The 19,587-nt window shown below is 36.6% G+C and overlaps 2 long non-coding RNA genes across 3 annotated transcripts; one reads left to right on the forward strand and one right to left on the reverse strand.

The window, feature by feature from the left end:
* Nucleotides 1-7,660: 7,660 nt before the first annotated feature.
* LOC137858171 (uncharacterized) lies at nucleotides 7,661-14,624 on the reverse strand. 2 transcript variants are annotated; one of them, XR_011097545.1, is made up of 3 exons: nucleotides 14,532-14,624; nucleotides 12,630-12,709; nucleotides 7,661-7,884 (listed from the first exon to the last, which is right to left on the reverse strand). It is a non-coding gene; the product is annotated as an uncharacterized lncRNA (long non-coding RNA). The 2 variants fall into 2 exon arrangements; XR_011097544.1 differs by lacking the exon at nucleotides 7,661-7,884 and adding an exon at nucleotides 11,541-12,288.
* On the forward strand, nucleotides 12,845-18,899 carry LOC137858172 (uncharacterized). Its single transcript, XR_011097547.1, has 3 exons — nucleotides 12,845-13,091; nucleotides 15,780-15,868; nucleotides 16,841-18,899. It is a non-coding gene; the product is annotated as an uncharacterized lncRNA (long non-coding RNA).
* Nucleotides 18,900-19,587: the final 688 nt, after the last annotated feature.

A 19,587-nucleotide genomic window follows, 5' to 3' on the forward strand; every position in this document is an offset into this window, starting at 1 on the left:
AACATAATCTACCACAGAAATGCTCCAAGGATGACAGAACTGCACAGGTAACAGCTAGAAATATGTATTAACAGGAAAATATTTTCCATTATGTGCATATACATATATATATATACATATATATATATATACACATTTAAGATTCTGAGCCACATGCTGAAAGCAGTAAATATTGAAAACCTAACTTTAGCTTAGGATTTAACACCTTCCGTATCTGAAAAAGCAAGGACAGATATGCAGTGTTTTCTTATATGGACATAAATCCAGAAATAATTTCCTCCTCATTTCCATTTGTTCCAAGAGATGCTGCTACTGCCTTGTTTACTGTTATAATCATTTCCAATCATGGCATTTGTGTGCCTTTTCAAATACTAAAATAATGAGAAGACCCAGAGCTCCAGGCTCTTCCTCTACCTACAGCTGCTGCAAGGGGCCAGAAAGGAGACAGGCCAGAGATCAACAAAAAGTCCTAATAGACAGAGGCACAACCTGAGAAACACAGCATTGATTCTAGCCTTAATTTGTTGGAAAGCATTAATCAAGAAACAAGTCATCAACAGATGCATGTGATCTAATGCACTACATGCATTTCTGTCAGCAAGGCACATAGGCTATGCTAGCAACTGCTAGTTCCTATAGGCTTGAACTTTAATTCTTAAACCATGGTGTAATGAGGAAGCCTGTAGCATACGGCATTAACAGTGAAACTGGAAAATAGATGTAACACTAGCTGAGTAGCTTAATAACATTTTCAAAAATAATTATAAGGCAACAAAATCATAAATGGCTTTATGTATCAATCATAAAGCACACCTTAATATTTTTACTAAGCTGAGCAAATAGTTGGGATGAAAAAGAAAATAGATAAAAGGACTGTATGCAGGCTATGACTTCAGTTAGGGAACTAAGTTATTTATTTTTAAATGTTAGACTTCTGAAAGGAAGTTTCATAGGACTGCATTAAATAATTTATCTAACATAAAGAAGACATTATATTTGCATCATGTAAATATTGACTGACTTAGCTAATGAGTGGCTGTGTATAAACAGCCACCTTTTTTATTTCAACTGGAGTCTAGAGCAGACAGCTTTGTATATTTTACAGTCTCTTGTACCTGAGCCAACAATTGATAGTGCAGGAGATCAAAGCCTTGATATAGAGATGCCAAGCAATTTGTGTATAAATGTGCTCCTTAAAAAGCGATAAGAGCACAAAAGAAGTTTTAAGATACTTTCACCACAATTTAAATGGTAAATAGCTAATTACTCTGATGAGCTGTGTTGAAGTTTTACTCGATACTAAAAACATACCAACAGAATAAAAGCACAATTTTTTTTTCTACAAGTTTTGTAAATGAGAAAATATTTTAAGTTAGAAAGCAGCTATGCCTTATTCTGTTCTCAACAGAAATATTTCATTGAACTCCATAATTATTTCTTCATATTTTATATAGAACAGTTTTGTCTGCATAATTTGACTATGATATTTAAAGAAATTAGTAAGAAAAAATGCCTTTAATGGCCATAAGATACTCAAAAGTAATATCAGTTCAATTACAGTCATTATTAACACTTTAAAGTCACTATTGACACACTGAGTGATAACATTCAGTTCAAGACTCCGGCCTCTTCCTGGCTTCTCTAATAGTTGCACTGCCTAATTTAAAAATTGGCTTATGCTTCCACAAATCATTGTGTAAATAAAGGTCATTTGAACATATAAAAGCTGTAAGATGTCTTTTACAACCAGCTTGCCAGGACTCCAGTTCTGATCTGCAGAGCTTTAGGAAGTATTGCACCACGATGTATTCAGTCATTTTAAAATCTATGGGTTATGCTTTGATTTCCTATGTATGACTTGAAGGGTTAAATTGTGGGCACAAGTATTTTCTACTGCTATAACAAAGTACTTGGCTTCTTCACTTTTTATTATGCAATAAGAGACAACAAGTCAGAAGTACAAATGTAACTCTCACTATGGCTCTTAGAAACAAACATTATAACCCTTTCTCTTGACTTGTTTTCTCATACTGTATCAACAAAATTGGCTAGAACAAAAGGGAAAGGTGAATAGCAGCTGAACAACAGATGCTTGTTTACTGCTGCGTAGTACTAGGAGGCACGCAGGATAGAGAGGAATAGTGAGAGAACGGCTTCTCTCCATGCAGAAGCATATTTGAAAACATAAAAAGTAGCATTTTCCACTAGTTCTGCTGTTCTACAAATGAAGCAAGGAAACAGACTACACAACCAGCAATGGAATGCAGGATAGAATTGTGTCTGAATGAGTTCTGCAATGATTTACATATATATATATATATATAATCAATATGCTCCATCTTGTGTTGCTAACTATTCTTGCATCATAAGATCAGGCTGAGTATAGGAGCAGGCAGAGTGTAAGGGTCAGCCTGCACATACAATGTTATCAGCAGGAGCGAGGAGCACTGGTGGAAAGAAGGAAGGAAGGAGAGTCAGAGGCACAGGAGAGCAAATCGAAGCTCTGCCTATGTGTGTGTACACTCCAGCTTTAATCCAGATATCTCAAACAATTAAAGCAGTGTAAACAGGCAATCCAATAACCAGACTACGTCCCAAAGCCCAGAGACCTAAGCAGCAATCTGTGCTCCTGTCTCCTACTACCATCAAGTGTTTGACACCACTGCAGACATGTCTTCTGTGGCAGCAGCTTTCCAGGTGTACTCAGGGAGTTACAACATTGCACCCGCTGCCCTCCCTTGGCTCTCACCTCTTCACTTCACACACACTTTGGGGAAAATCTGCACATAACTTTTCCTTCAGATGACCTATCCCCACATTTGGCTTACTTTACCTGGGTGTCATGACACAGGTAGAGGAAATTAATTCCTATATCCCCCCCCACACACACATTTACTTTAATCGAAAACATTGCAGTAAATAGAAACAAATTTCACATGGTTACAAATCCCTTTAACGCATATCTACAAATAGCTGTGCTCACATTTATACTGCATAAAAAATAAACCTCATTACTCATAAAGCGAAGAGTATGGCAGAACTGGAGCTTTGCTGCCAGCTGAATTCTGGTGAGGAAACCTGTGACTGCCAGACAAAAAGAGCTGTAAAATTCAGGCACAGCCCCATACAGAACTACACATCTGCTTTCCATCCCTCACCAAGGAAAGCCTCAGTGCAAATGGGGAAGGGGATCAGGGTGGCATACAACAGTGTGGGTACCATGAGGGGGATGTGGGATGCTTTCTGCAGCCAGGGGCTGCATCCACATTTACAGGAAAGGTTTCACGCAGCCTCCAGCTCTGACACAGCGAGAGCAAACCTCACACCGAGTACAGAACCAAGCAGAGGTTTTGTTCTTCCCTGCACAGTCCCAGGGGAGACCTTACCCCTCACATCCCCCATCCCTCTGCCTCTGCACGGCTCTAGGAAAGTGAGTGGTGCTGGCTGCCGCGGGAGAGATGCACACAATTCTCAAGGGCACAACCCCACACTCAGATACACAAATTCTCTCCTGCTCTTGTCAGGTGAGGAGTTTTTGTTGTTGTTGTTTTTATTTTATATTGCCTATTTCTTTGTTCCCTTTGGAAGCCTTCCATATCTTGGGGAGAGTTGGAATGTCCTTTGTTCCTCTTGAAGAGGAAAGAAGACCCAGTAGGTTTAAAGTGATGACAGTTACACAAAAACCATCAATCTATTAATGTATCTGATGCAGGGTATATTCAGTCCTTTGCCTCTGCAATGCCTACACACTCAGTCGTATTTAGAACCACCCCCAGCAAAATAATAGTGAATACTAGATGCAGGTCAAACGTTTCTTACTGGATTTTCTAGTCAAACTGAAGAGTATTGGACACGAGACCTGGGGCTTAAATAAAAGGTTTGCATTCACCCAATCCAAGGGTTGCCTGGAGGGTTATCAGGGAGGATGCACGGCATTAAAAGGATGGAAAATACATCTGAGAGCAGAAGGCCAAATGCATTGTCTCTATTTAGTTAATTAAAAAGGATAGGTACTAAGGGGCACCTTCATCACAGCCAGCAAGCATTTGTGTAAGAAACAAAAATGTAATAAATTCTGCAGGCTGACACAGAAAGGTATAAGCTTCTGCTGCTGAGGTTGGACCAGGGTAAATTCAAGCTTGCAATAAAGTGGCACGTTCCTGATGACTCTAGTTAGTCACTGGAACACTTTGCTGAGGGTAGTGATAGCTCCTTGGGAATTATAACAGTATAACTGAACAGTATAACATTATAACTGTGCTCCCTTGGGAACATGCTCAGCTTCCAGCCAGGTGTCACTCAGAAGAGCCCACACCAGCTCTGCATTTTGCAGGCAAGATTTTACCTTGTAGATCCTGCTTCAACAGCCTGGCCCTTCCCCTCCACCAACCTGCTTTTCTCTCAGAACTTTATAGCAGGGCACAGGGCATGGTGAAGCTGGGTACACATTGTCCCCCCCACACTGTTTCCCTGATTACATACTAGGAGGAACCATGTCTACAGCTGAGTGTTCCTTCTCTGTGGGAAATAAAACCTAAAAGAAGCTTCACCTCTAAAACCCTTCCTCTAGCATCATGCCACATGGCAAAAACAGTCATGCAAATAATTTGCAAAATATCGCAAGTGGTCATATATCATGCTGAATACTAACTATCAGCATGAATTTGATACCTCCACTCCACGTTCATCTGCACTTAAAAAAAAAATAAATAAATGCTGGTGCTTGGTAAAGAATTTTGTATTATTTTTAGGAACTACCCAAAATTAATTTTTCCTAATATTATTTTCCCATTGTCATTTTTTTGATTATCCATAAATATACCTTTTTTTTTTACCCCTTCCCATGAAATATTGCTACCTAGAAGAAGCCAAGATTTCTATTCACCATTGACGTGCCCCCCATGTCAAGTACCTTTCCCATTTACAGTAATAATGTTGAAAAACATACTATACTTAAAGAATATACTCTTTATGGGTCTAAAGTTTATGAGATTTTTTTCTTAGCTGCTCTAGCATCTTAGAAGCTTATGATGCTCTCTCATTATTCTCCAAAGCTTTGCTGACAAGTCTTGGAAATTTTTCAGTTAATTTTTTTTGTGTGTTTCTTTCTGTTTAAGATTATCACAGCTGTTTCAGGCAGGTTCCCAAGCAAAGTGTTCCTTTCATCCTTTGTCTTCCCATTTATCAGTATTTAATTTTCTGGTTTTGGTCCTGGGACATCATACGTGCATGCAGAGGCTGAAATCATTTAAAGTCATTTCTTCATCTTAAAGGTACCTGGCTTTGATTTTTTATTTTTTTTTTTTTATTATTATTTTTTTAATCTAATATATCTCTATTCTTAGATTCATAGCTTTGGGATGTAATTTTTTTAAAACCTTGTTCCCCTGCCTTTAAGTCAGAGTAGCTAAACTTAAGAATTACAGAGCAGTACTTAATCAAAGGTATGTTCCTTTTCAGCACTCCTCAGACTACAAAAAGTGTTTAAACTTCCTTAGATGATGAATACAAGTGTGCTGCCTGGTCTGGGTCTTTTCTTGGCCTCTGCTGTTGAAGCAACACATGAACACTCCGTCTGTACTGAAAGTGTGACCCCACGTCCTTCCCACGCCCTGGGTTAACCACCCTGCAGCCACCCTCGCTCACTCATGGATCCCCTCTGCAGCAAACCATTCATGTCCTTCCAAGAAGCAACCCAGGCAACAATCATGGTATATGTAGCTCCAGGATCCATGCCCCACACAGAGTAACTTGGGGCTGTTCCTGGTGCAAGGCAGGCAGAGACAGACAGCCCACATGGGAGACATCCTGGGCACAAGCACCTCTGTGCTCCTGGCTGAAGGACCAGGGGATGTCCCAGGGGCAGGTCAGAGACATGGGGCAGAGGTGTCCTTGAATGGTCTTTCACATCCAAAGAAGGTAAGTCTATAATACTTGAAAGTCTGCTATTTTGCTGTTAAAAAAACTGAAATGACTTGTTATTTGCAGACAATTACAGTTTATGCAGATTGAACACCATAATGTACTTCTGCTAGGACTTTACCATTATCTGACACTTTTCTATGTCTGTAGATTTGATGATGTGGTCCTGTTACATTGGCTTTGAAATTGTTTATTCTCTTCATTACACAGGTAGTAATTTACATTACCTACTAAGCCTAATGGGGAGTCTCCTATTCCTTTTAGTAGAGTTGGTAAGACTTCAAGTTGTCTTTTTGTGTGTGTGTGTGTGTGTGTGTGTGTGTGTGTAGTAAATCACTTTTTTCCCTCCACATTTTTATTCCTCCACATTATTACATCTTAAAAAACTAATAATGTATATTAAAAATAACAAAACCACCACAACAACACAACAACCCCTAAGCCATATAATCAATTTAATAATAACAATAGGAACAATAGGGATTTCTAATGTGGTTATATATAATGCCTACTTTCAGATTAGATTCCACTGGAGCGGACATACATACACTTCTTTTGTTAGTCTTCTCCTACTTCTTGCCAGAATACCATAAAAAATTTTTGTGGTTTCCACAGCCTTAATAGTTTTAATTTAAATATGCATGTTGTTCCCACAAAAAATGATGATGTGTCACACTGGACTACATTAGATCTCACACTATTCTGTAACACTAGATCCATAGCTCTTAATTCTTCAATTGATATATTGTTTAGACATTCTGAAAGAAATCTCCCAAAATGCTAAAGAGATAGAGTAAAATAGTATTCAATGACAGATAAGTAGCTCAGATCTTAAGGTCACATATTGTAAGCACTGCTATTGCATACTTTCACTCTAAGGAGAGAAGCTGCACAGATGACACAAAGATACAGCAGAAATGAAATCACCAGCCTGCTCCTCCACCCTGCCATAGCCAACCAGCTATCTAGAAACCACCAATTAATGAGACTCCCCACAGTTACTTTAAAAATATCTGGAATATCTTTTTTCAGAGTATTACTCTTGCTACCTGTAAGTTCAACATTTGAAGCATACATATTCAAGTTTATTCAAGCATTAGTTATTTTTTTTAATTATGCTTCATGGAAAGGATAGAAGTCAAACCTCTCTTTCATCATCCAGCTTCAGGCTGCAGATATCATGAGTAAGAAGAAAATAAAATAGATGGCTTACTCTGTGACACCTTCAGTTAGTACATCTAAGAAATATTATCAATCCAGCACAAAAGAGGGAATATAAAAAGGAGATTAAAACACATCCCTTTACAAATTAAGAATACTAAACTAACACTGAAGATTTGCAAAAGGTAAATTTCCCTGTTATTCTGGACTGTCAGTAGTTGTAGCAGTTGGAATACTTACATAATTCCATAGGAAATAAATGTTGCTTTTCTAGTTTTCTTGGGAAAAAAAAATGGAGAAAGAAATAATAAAAAAATCATTAGAAAGTTCAAAGTAAGCACTGACATTAACCACGGTGAAACATGTTCTACTTTTGCCATGTAAAGCTTAGAAGCAAAATACAATGGTTAAACATTTTTAAATAAATATTTTCAAAGAAAATGCTAAAAATATCTGTAATATCTCTTTTCCATATTTACAGGTCCAATTCAACCCTAGATAGCTACTAAAACATAAATCCCGATTGCAATCCAGTTACAATGCACACCAAGCACAAAAGCCTTCTAATGATCTTTGATTAGTTCTTTATTAAATTCATCAAGGGAGCAAAGAAAATTTAATAATCTTCACCATTTGTCATCTTTCTGATTACAGTTTTGATTAGAAGTTTCAGCTTTTATTTTCTTCTTTTCTAGTCGTTGCTATTACTGTAATACTGCTTCTTTCCTCTAGTTTAAGAGAGAGTATAAATGAAACAAATTTGTAATTCCAGCTCTGTATTTAACTAGGTGTGCTCATGCCCTGGAAAAAAAAAAAAAAAAAAAAAAAAAAAAAAAAAAAAAGTAGCTAAGAATACTAGATCTTAAAAATGCAAAATAACACTTAGTGGAATGTTCCAAATTCCTGTCATAAAAATTTCCAGAGTCCCAGATAAATAACATCTTAACTAGTTAGATAACTTAAAATTCCCTCTATAGAGATTTCTGTCAAATAATAACAACTTAAAAAAAAAACTGCTTGAAGAGGTGTTTACATTTTTAAAGAAACATTAATAAATTTGTCTAATTTAATATTCAGTATTATGAATCCCTTATTTAATACAAACAATTAAAAAGATATTTTAGAGTGCATTACTGATAAACAAATGGAAATAATTCAAATAACTAAAAAAAGTTTTCACAATACCATAAACTGTATTGGTCAAAAATATGTATATTTCAGTCTCTATTACAAATGTCAATTTTTATTTTTTTTTCCATTCCTAATGTAAAGCATGAACTGTCACCATGCCTATTCACTAGGAAGAGCTAAGGCAATTGCTGCTTTTTTCTTTGCAAGGATTTCTGAAGAAAAAAAAAAAAAAGCCTGCAGCAGTAAGTGCTGTCATCTGCGCGCAAAGGACACATTAAAGAGTTACTGGACCAAGGCTGAAGTCAGGAAGCCCAGCTTTAGCAGACAAATATCCCTAGAACTGTCCTCACTCATCCTTTCCCCCTCCCTACTCCATGGAACCTGTACGTCTTGGTACAGAACTGAATGCCTCAGCAGAAACAGCAAGTTTGTGCCATCTCCCACCCCTCATTTCCTCCCACCCATGGTGGTCCTGCATGTCAGAAACCTGTGCTTGAGCTCCCTCATGTAGAGAACAGAGCCCAGTCTATGCTGGGACTTGTCCCTCCACATTATTTTTTGAGAATTCTGAGAAATGAGAGACGGAAAAGGACTCCTGGCTTGTTCCCAGGTTGTTTCACACAGAGCTTGTGTGCCTGACACCTTCTCCTGACTGTTACTGGTCTCCAGAACAGCATTCTCCATAGTCACCCCCATAGTACCACTGCTGATTTGCAGCTCAGGGAATGAGCTGCAGTTAGATTTTGCATTGCTCTGAAGCACATCGCCTGTGCTTCAGAGTTACCTCAGGATCACGATCTTAAGGCTCACCACAACTAGACCTGGAGCACCAATCACCTTGACATTCCTCTTAACACAAGCAAATGCAACTACTTTCTTGTAAACTGCAAAACAGACAGCAAAAAGATTCATAAAAATTCAGGGGGAAACAAGGTAGTTTGCAATGCACTTAGTCCACTTTTCCTGAGATTGTAGTTAAATATAAGTGAAATCCTGGACTTACAAAAAATATTGGTTTGTCTTTTTGTTTGGGGCTTTTTTTCCTGGGTTTCAAGATGGTTTTAATGCTATGTCATTACAGTAACTGCTCTATGAAAACAAAATGCTTATTGTGATGTTTATAATATGCCTTATTGCAGTTCCCCTGAATGCTAAGCTCTGTATTTTTCAAATCTTTGCATTTCCGAGTACAAAAATGGGCACTTTCCATAGCTAATTGGAGCCCTTTTTCTTCCTCACAGGCTGCCTACAATCTCTTAAATGCTTCAAACAATTATGTGATGTCTCAAAAGCAAGACATTTTATTGGATCTTTCTCTCATGCACAATGATGGTTTCTGCCACATGACAAATACATTTCTTTATATTATTTTTGCCTTAATAGCACAAGTAAGGAGAAGAAATGAGGAGAAGGAATAGAAATAGCAAAAACATTTAACATTGTTGTTCACAGTATAATCTAACCATTTCTTTGGTGCAGAAGATTCATGATGTGACGTTGCCACTAGATAGCATAGGCTGTATTTTTAAAAATAAACTTTTAGGTTTCATCAAATATATCATCTTCAGTATGGAGAACTTGCAAAGAGGCAGAAATGGCAAAATCTGCAGTGGAGCTGACAACGTCATTGAGAAGAAGTCAAAGTTTTACACCTCCTAACTGCTCTTTATTAGAAAATGATTTCTTCAATATAAAATAGGTTTTTGAAATGATGATGGGATTAATCAACTTGTTAGCAGAGAAAGTATTGAAATAACTTCACGGTTGGCATAGCTAGTTGTCAGAGCAGCTCTCCCTTTCATAGGCACTTGTTATAACAGGCAGGGGGCTAACCCTCTCAGACATGGAGCTAATCAGTCCTTGAAAGTCACTTCATCCAGTGGAGTGGAATAATGTACTCTATCGTCAGCTGTCCACCTCTACCATTTGGAGCGACGGTATTTAGATTGACCATTTTTGCCTCATCAGCTTCCATTTTAAAGAATTATGGTTGTTGTTTTTTTTTTTCTCTCTCTCTCCCCTGTGGTATCTTTTATCAGAACATCAGGTTAAATGCGTTATATTATACTAGCCTCTTGATATCTAGCATTATTAAGACCAGTCAGTGATATATATTGTAAGATAAAGAAAGTGCAATCTTGGAAAGGCTCTTCTTTAAGCCTGATTAAGTTCCCATTAAAAAAAAAAAAAAATCTGGACAAGAACTAAGATCACAATTAATGGCAAAGAAAAATACTCCTAGAAAAGTGTTAATATAATCAAGCTTCTAAGCTGTGGGATTCATTTAAAATTGCAGGGCAGATGCCAGCAGCTTTTTGCTCACACAGACATCCTTTGTCTCATTTTTCAATGTTTGTTCCTACCTTCACAACTAGCCATTTTCCTGGTCTGCAAGAATTTGTACTTTTCCTGACTCTGGACTAGGACTAATTGAACACGAATAGACTCTCTGGCCCCAAACAAGATCACTGAACTTGAGGAAGACAAAAGCTGACAGATGAGAACGACACAATAAACTTTCCTATGCTCATGTCTTTTCCTCCCTTTCACTCAGCAATATCAACAAATAAAATTATCACAAGGAAAGGTGTTTTATAAATGAGGTACCCCCTCTCCTTGGGAAATACCCCAGATTTCTATTTCTTGAATAACACATAAAACCAATCTTTTGAGAGCTTTGGTACTAGGTGTTACCAAGCCCATTTAAGTAGCTTCAGAATTTAAGCAATCCTCACTCAAAAATATCAGTTTTCTTTTATTAATCTTTCAGACTTTCCATGAATGTATTGAATACAGTGAAATGTGTATTAACAAGTGGAAATTGCTCTTAGTAAATTGTTCTTCTAGCTGAACTTTCCTGAATGTTTCATTACTCAATTAACCATGATTTAAATTAATCAGAAAATCCAGGAAATGAATAAAAGTAGGACTAGACTAAACAGTGTTGACAATTTGATTATGTTATACACAGAATTCATCTATTCACTGAAATCCTCTTAGTGTGATAACTCCACTCTTCTGATTACAATTACTTCATTTATGTGGTGAATGTGTTTTACTCATGTTCTAATACCCACTATTATTTTAAGCGATCTTTTTTCTCCTGTCTGGAGGAGGCTGGTATCAAGAAGGGAATAATACATCTTTTGAAATTTGTTCACCCAAATACAGGAATAAAAAAGCGCCCACATTTATTCCTCTTTTAATGCGGTAACAGCAGACAAGTGGCTGCCTTGAAACCATCTCCCAGCCATATGTACTTCTCTTACATCCATACAGTTATGATGCATGTATGTCTGCTAGATGGCCATAGTCCAGCACTGGGCTTCCACTGTCTCTAGCTGTTTTCCTGTTTCTTCCATGTAATTCCAATTATGTACTAAAGATTATGAAACTGAATTTCACGTAAAAGATTGTCATTTACATGTCAATAAGAAAAAAGGTTTTGTGGCCTTAAGAAAGAACATCACTGTCAGTGATCTGAGATGAGTGTAGGTCTTGCTGTCAAACAGAGAAAAGTATTCATGCCAACAGAAAGCTTTCAAGAAGATGACTGTTTGCTCTGTTTGGGCCCGTCACAGTGTTAAAAACAAAACCAACAAACAAAAACCTTGTTCAATTCACTTTATCTTTTGTCAATATATTTATTTCCTGACCAAGCATTAGAAGCAGAAAACAAGTTAATCTGAAAGCAAGAGCAATTTAATATGTACATTTTTCAGTTTTGATTTTAAAAGGTTTTCTTGTTTATCTAGAAAAATTTGGTCTGGTATTAAAAAACAGGAAGCTTTCAGAAAATTAGTTTTTCTTATAAAAACAAAAAGTTTCCAAAGATGATTTGTAACTGAAGCTAATTCTTCCACTAAAAATCATTTTGTATAAACATTTCAGAGCAGTCCTACTCATAAAGCTGATATTCCATGATTCTGCTGAGACGCTGGAATTTGTCACTACATCACTCCTGCCAATTTCACATGCAATTTTCAAGGAGGAGGTGGGCTGTGTTAATAACTCTTCATCCCCCAACTCTATCTTCTGCAGTGATCCATATTTTGCTCTTTTCCAAGCTGTAACCTTCAAAAAACAGCTATCACAAGCAATCTTGTTTCCCCTACACTTTGATTTGTCCTATGAGAGACAAATGTCTACACATTTAGTGGAAAATTTCTAGGAATCTGCCAAGTCACAAAAAGTTAATTGCAAGGAGAATTGCTCAACCAGGCAAAACTGTACGTGAGAACAACCTACCACCTACCTTTCCTTTTATTTTTTTTTTTTTATATAAAAAAAAAAACCAAACAAACAAACAAAAAAAAAAAAAAAAAAAAAAACACACATTTCAAACTGTTCCTCCATTCTCTGTAGAGAACCAAAGGCCCAGTAACTTGACCTCTTTCCACTTCTGCCGTACTTACCTGCAGAAGAGGACAGCATGAAATGAAGTCTCCCAAGGACAAGCCAAGAGCTCAGAACCCACCAGCAGAAACCTGTTCACCTGCAAAAACTCAGATCATTTTGAAGAATGATTAAAGGACAAATTAAAGCATAAATGAAATGCAGCTGTAGGCTATCACCTGTACTAAATAGGCTTTTGCACAGTGCTGTTGTACTGCTTCTCCTTGACATTATCTGGCTCTACTCCACTCAACAGTGAAGCTATATCTAAACCATCAGTAGTCAATATTTTCATTTGCATGACATCTGAGAGACTGGGAGAGGGAGGAAGAGAAAGAAGGATCAAGAGCTCTACTCCTTGTCTGTTGAGCTTGAGCTGGCAATTAGACATTCACAGCACATGTAACGTACTCAACAGCAGCTACAGCACAAAAGTCTGACAGAGCTTCCTATAGTGCTTAGTCTTCTGCTCTCCTGGACAGGTAACCACAGTGAAATGTCATTAAACTACACTGATAGCTTTGGGGTAGTTATGTGTTCTATAAGTTATGTGTTAGTTATGTAGTAGTGTAGTTATGTATTACATATTATGTAATTACATATTATGTATTATGTATTACATAAGTAGTACTACATTACATGTAGTAGTGTAGTTATGTGTTACATAAGGGTAGTTATGTGTTCTAAGTTAGGACCTTGTCAATAAATAATATTTTTACCCAGAGGTTTATTTTCTTGAATTTTGTAATAGATTAGAAATAATTTACTTGAAACAGAACACAAAATTTACTTACGCAAAAAGAGTAACTGGCATTTAACAGAAGTTACTAGGTAACAATCAGCTTAATTAAACATACCTTAACAAATCAGAATTATGAAAATAAATTTAAATAGTTATTTCAGAACCTTCACCTCACAAATCAAAATAGTGAAAAAGACAGATAATGAAGTATGCCATGTGATCACAAATTTATTTAGATACAGTTTATATTCTTTGTTAATGGTTATTTAATGGTTATTTTATGATCTTGCCAGATTATTTTTTTTTTAAGACTGCTGCTGTTCCTCATTAGTGTATGCATTTTCCTCACAAGAGTAATCTCACTAAATCAAGTTAGTACTTCTGCCTACAAGACTGTAAGCAACCATTCATTGAATCACATATTTTACATTTACATGAAAGAACAAAATTGATGCTTAACAATTTTAAGAGAATAACTAGTGCTTCAAAGGAGAACAGGGGACCTTTCTGCAAATCTACTGTAAGACTTGTCTAAAAGTATTTTAAATTCAATATCTTAAGATTTTCTGCCTATCACATGACATCTTACTCTATAAAAGCCAGTTGAAATTGTTAATTGAAATAAATTCTAACAACATCTGAAAGAAAATTGAACACATTACATATAACTTACATTAACACTTAAAATAAAGCTAACTATATTTTCCTGCAATGAATTTTATCTTTTTCAAAATCCACGTAGGTGTCCTGTAACTTTGTTCTTGAAGAAGATACATAAGCCAGTACCCACCAACCGCACTACACTACCATGCTCTTCTGTAATTCCTTCAGTATCTCCAGTGAACAGACACTCTTCCCTCATCTTCTTTGCTTACGACTATCTAATCTCTCCAGCATCCTCTTCTATGATTCTCCATTCAAAGTCTAAGAGCACTGTATATTAAATCCTAGTACAATTACGGGCAGCTACGTGTCACATTTTCTACTAAGATATGTTCTTAGTGCTGAAGTTGGTGAAATTTGGCTATTACTATTTCCCTGCTAACATTACAGTGCAATTGGAGCAATGTTTCTGAAAGACCAGTTCAGTACATTAGCTCTCAAATATGAAAAAATACACTTTCATCATTGAAATTATTCACTTAAAGTAGCACTTCAACAAAACATTGTCCATACTGACCTTGCAATTATATCACATCTCATGTGTACTGATTTACATACTGTATGCTTTTCCACCTGTAATTGAGGCTATTAAACAGAATGCAGAGGCTGTGCTCCACCCTCTGTATCTAATAGATTACAGAGAAGGTGTAAACTCAACAAAACACACATTGGTGAAGCTGCTGCTGAAGTTAGGCTACAAGTGCTCACCTCGACTGAGGGTAACATCCCTGCCTGCAGGTGTAGCTCAGACCCTTTGTTAGCAGAAACATTGCCATTCCCAGGGTGGTTCATAAATGGCAATTAGTAAAAGTCATCCTGGTATAAATTGATCAGGAAAACAGAAAGATGTCACAATTCTGTTTTTTAGAATTAAATTAGAGTTTGAGTTTTAGATTTCATTAGATGTGATTTGATTTTTTTCACTAATTTAATACTGCTGTTTGAATTACTCCTTAGGAAAAAAACACGGCATTTCTCTCCTTTGAATGAGGCACTCAAAAACAATGAATTTTAAATAACTGATAATCACTTGGATTTAAATAATCATTTGACCACAGATTCATGAAACTTTTCAGGATTTGGAAATTAATGTGTCAGGTTTTCCTGGCTACTGAAAATACCAACAAATCAAAATCACCACTTTAATTCGTATGAAAATATCTCTAAATCATATTTTTTACAATACTGTAGGGTTTGTACACTGTTTGTCCCTGGTTATTAATGTAGTATGAGCTAAGAATGCCGATGATCTAATTCACTTTTGAGAATGTGGAAAACGTCTAAATTGGAAATGTACCTAGAGGCCCAGGATAAAAAGTAATAAAAGGAGAGAAATCTTGAGACCCTAATTTGGAATAGTATTTTATATTGTTCTTGCAATATAAAGTAATTATGGAATCAACTATTAGAAGATTCTGAATTAGAGTCTGGATGGCACCAAAAATCACTGTCATGAAGGATGGGATAGGACATTTGCATGTGAAAGGATTGCGAACAGTATCTATAAAGAATTGTGAAATTACTACCATATTTATTATTATAATTTTGTATCATCACAGTCTCATTTCAGTATGACCTGTAAGAATAGATTAAATTAATGTCATTTTCTCTTCTTGTTAACATCTTTATCACAAGAGCAAGCTGTCACAATTTTAGTGTCTAAAATAGTCTGTGAATTACAGAGGGCAGGAGCTGGACTATTTCCCCATTCTGTACTTTGGTTAGCTAACCTCTCCCGCTTCACTCTTCCTTCTCAACCACACAGGGTGACAATCAGCATAAAAGCTCTTTATATCCTGCTGGATGTATATCCTGGTAGAAAAGAAGCCAGTCTTCAATGTTTTAAACCTTAAGGTGAGTTATAAATGTAGAAACCCAGAGCTGGATGAACAAAAGAGAGCAGAGGAAGAAAAGCTCTGAATGGAGACATAGATCAGAAAGCATCTTACTAGACAATTAAAGCAAGAATATACATATTTATTTTAATGAACATGCATGTGTACACATACCCAGTGTTAAAATATACACTGTCAAACTAATTACTTTTATAAGGGCAAACACTGAGTCCCCCAAAATGGTAGTTTTCTATAAAAAATATTTGTGAAATGAAAAAGACCAAGACTGTTACATGAAAATAAATTGGCTTTGGAAATGTTGTCTTCTTCCCTAATTGGACTATAAAAAAAATAGAGATTGGTAGGTTTTGTCTTGCTTTTCCCTGTCCACCTCTCCATTTTATTTTTCTTCATCAATTTCAAATAAAAGAGCAGGAAAGTAAAGACCAAAACATCACCAAGGAATTTCCCAAGTGAAATTCTGAGAAATTTCCTTGAGTATTTTGAAATAAATACAATATCTTTCCTTTGGATACCAGCCAAACCAAGGCTTCAGGACTCGGTTTGTCCCTCTCTCAAAGGTTATTTTCCTAGTTTTAAGATACCACTCAGTAAGTGCAGATATTTCTGTATGATGTTGCTGTTTCTGATTCAGCAATGTTAATTATTGTCTGAGTTTTTATAGTCCATTTGTATCTATAGAAATGTGTGTGTCCCAGGTAGAAGTTATGTGAGAACTCATTGCTTTTTAGGAAAGTGAGAAGTGGACAAAGGAAGAGGCTACTTTGAGTTATCAAGTAGAAAAACACTGTAGACTCACCCTGTCGCACTATGAATAAGTATTATATCCATTTGAATATTCTCTCAGATCATATTGTTCACCAAGTAGTATATAAAAACCATTGACAATCAAATACAGCAGCTATATTCTTTTCTCTAACAAAAGTTCTGTTTTGAACCTACTACTGACATTTCCTGTATTGGCCCTTAGCCATCTCTTAGGAGCTACTAATGTGACAATATCCAGCTACAGAATGGATTGACAACATGAAGGAATACCCACAACTTCTGCGAAACAGAAACAGATTTTTTTTTAAATCAGGAGTCTGATTTTTCCACAGCCATGGTTTGCCAATTAGAGCTGCCCATTCTGGACATTTAGATACAAGCCTAATGGATATTGTCCCCTATGTTCCCTTCAGCCAGCTGAGCTCTGCCCTCTGCTGCTCCAGGACATACTCCTTCCAGCACAGCAAGAGGTCTGCATGCTCACCTGCATCCCAGACAAGTAAAGGGATGTAGCAGGTTTTGCAACAAAAGCTACAATTCCAGCAACAATTATAATGTCAGCACAGAAGTTACGTGTTCCATGTAAAATAGTCAAGGAAGAGAAAAATGGTGCTCCAGTTGTACTTCATGTGACCCCACAAAATACCTGTGGACAGGCATAACTGCTGAAAGCTGCGGCTGAGCTGGCATCGGGATGATAGAAGCACCAGTGTGAGCTCTGCCACTCTGTTTAAAGCTGCAGGAAGTGCAAGGCTTTTGAAAGACCAGGTGTCTATTCCCTTTAGTTTTTCCTACACCATCTGCCTGACAATCAGCAGTGAGGTGAAACTAATGGCTTAAACAAGCAGACAAATGGTTCTAAATGCTGATTTAGGAGGTTTAGTGCCTTTTCACCTAAACATGATCTTCACTGTTTACAATTCAGAGGTGCTACCTGTCTGATCATTCCCCATCCTCTACTTGCCAAGCTGTACGGCTTAAAAAGAATATCACAACTAATACCAAGATAGCAGCTAACAACAAAGCTGACTGAACTGGGGCTAAGGTGAAGAACTACTTTTAGTTAGCCTGCTGTTCCAGCTCAGCAGAAAATAAAACAGTTTGCAGCTTCGGATGCGGAGCTGTATTATTTACATGCATAATTCAAAATGGTTCATCTTAAAGAAAAATAAAAACAAACCTTTGTAGAGTTCCAAAATAATCTTTAACTTCTTTTTGATATGCTGAATTTGTTGACAGCTCACTGTATTATTATTATTATTATTATTATTATTATTATTATTATTATTATTATTATTATTGTGTCTAGGTCTATTTGAGGGGCATTACTGCCTACTATTTTCCAGAAGGATTAGGACAATAAGACATAATTTGACATAGGTCATGTTTTTGTCAACTGACGGCTTTTCAGCATTGTATATTTATATATTTCTAATTCCAGTTTCCATTGTATGTAAAGGATGATTACTTATTTAATGAAGAGACTTCACTGGAACAGAGTTTTGTCACAAGATAATGGTCTCATGCTGTTAACTAAATGGGAAAGCATTTATTGTAAAATGTATACACTCCAATTTAAAAGATTAGCTTGTATGAAGTGAAGATCCAGTAATGGGATGTGAGCAAGTGTAAGAGAATATATTATGAGAAAAATAGTATTTACTTGTCTGTAATAACAAACACAGTAACACAAAAAGAGAGACAACTTTGTTGTGTCTTTATCCTCACAATATGTACATGTCAATAACTGATTGTATCAGTGCAAGCTATAGACATTGGTAGAGAAAAAATACTGGTAATGATGATTGCTACAGGACTTCAGGATTCAACCTTTCTGTCACTGGAGACTGGGTAAATAAAACAAAAAGGTATTTTCTCCAAGACTCCATGCCTCTCCGCTTAGGCACCCTTCAGCCTTAAGTACATGTTTTGTTGTGCATTCAGTATGTGTTCAGCGTGATTCCGACTCCTCTTTAAGTTCTTCCATTTCTATTACCAATATAAATTAATTTGCATATAGGCACCTCCTAATATTCCTGAATGTGATGTTAATATAGAGCTATAAACCCAAAGTGTTAATCAGGACTAGTGAGACAAAAGATTTCCCTAAGGGGAAATTGTCAGTTACATAATCAGAATACATTAAAATCTAGTAGACGGCATGTTTTTAATAAAAAAGAGCAAAATGAAGGGCTGAATTTATAGACAGCAGACAAAGCTCCCTTAAAAATAAGCCTATTAATGCTTTCTGCAAGGTCAGATCAAGGGTGATGAAATGAGAATTGACCAAACACGAGAGCAATTCCCAGCTAAATAAAAAGCCAGATATTCTTTTCTTCACTGACAACAGAAAATGAACATAGAGACAAGAAGGGTTGATCACCGATGCCAAAAATGTACTTTCCATTCTCCAAGCTTTCTAAAGTCTCTTCTTTTATCCATTTTCTATTTTTCATCATATTGCCATTCTCCCTTTTTTGTCAATGACCTTTCTTCAGTCCAACTCAGCTTCTGTCTAATGACCTGAAGAGGCCTTCTTCACAGGCTGGAAAGCTTTAGATTTAAGATCCCCCTCCTTCATTAGAGTGAAAAGTGAACAGCCTCTATGTGCTGGGTGTTAATGAATGTGAAGAAAGATTTTTTTTGTATGTGTTTTACACATTATGTTCTTGACTCCTTGAGGTGCTACAATAAATTGCTGCGCTTCATTTACAAGGAGTGATAACAGAAGCAAAATGAGGATCTGGCGGCAAATTACTTCTCAGTTCACCCTGGGTCAGGCTGCTGGGGCTAATGAGAAGAGGTGCTCTAATTTTAAACTCCTCCTCGACCAAGCTATTCTTGCATTAATGTTCACTGCTATAAATTGTAAAGTCAAATGAAGGAGCACTGCTGAAAATTAACCAGTATTTTTATCCGCTGAGTACCCAATAGAACATATTTTGGCTT

Source organism: Anas acuta, chromosome 5 (genome assembly GCF_963932015.1).
Source record: "Anas acuta chromosome 5, bAnaAcu1.1, whole genome shotgun sequence".
NCBI classification, from domain to species: Eukaryota; Metazoa; Chordata; class Aves; order Anseriformes; family Anatidae; genus Anas; species Anas acuta.